This window comes from Myotis davidii, unplaced genomic scaffold (assembly GCF_000327345.1).
Source record: "Myotis davidii unplaced genomic scaffold, ASM32734v1 scaffold1471, whole genome shotgun sequence".
Lineage (NCBI taxonomy): Eukaryota > Metazoa > Chordata > Mammalia > Chiroptera > Vespertilionidae > Myotis > Myotis davidii.
In genome coordinates this window covers 590,376-590,658 of record NW_006284003.1, presented here as the reverse complement: position 1 = coordinate 590,658, position 283 = coordinate 590,376, and the positions used below count along the sequence as shown (strand labels likewise).

At 56.2% G+C, this 283-nt stretch overlaps 1 protein-coding gene across 2 annotated transcripts in view; it reads right to left on the bottom strand.

The window, feature by feature from the left end:
* NFIB (nuclear factor I/B) overlaps positions 1-277 on the bottom strand; it is a 228,158-nt gene extending 227,881 nt beyond the window's left edge. For both annotated transcript variants that reach the window (XM_006754228.2, XM_006754230.2), the window contains exon 1: positions 1-277. This exon is cut by the window's left edge and continues 326 nt beyond it. The gene's annotated coding sequence lies outside the window, so the exon portion shown is untranslated.
* Between the last annotated feature and the right edge of the window lie 6 nt (positions 278-283).

Sequence of the window (283 nt, the reverse complement as noted above, 5' to 3'; positions counted from 1 at the left end):
GGTTTCTTTTTGCCTGGGTTTGGGGATTTGTTTTCTGTTTTGCAGTTGTTGTTGTTGTTGGGAGCTAGGAGGTGCGCGGAGGATCGGTGCGGGTTGGATTGGGGTAGTGGTTGGTGGTGAAATGCTTTTTTAAAAAAGGCGGGGTGGGGGGCGCAGGAAAGAGGGCGGGAGCAAGAGCAGAGAGAATGTGTCACCGCACTGGGAAAGTTCAAGGTTACAGCCCGGAGCCCTGCCGCAGGATTCCCGAGTGGCGATCGCAGGCGAAACTTTGCCGCGAGCCGAC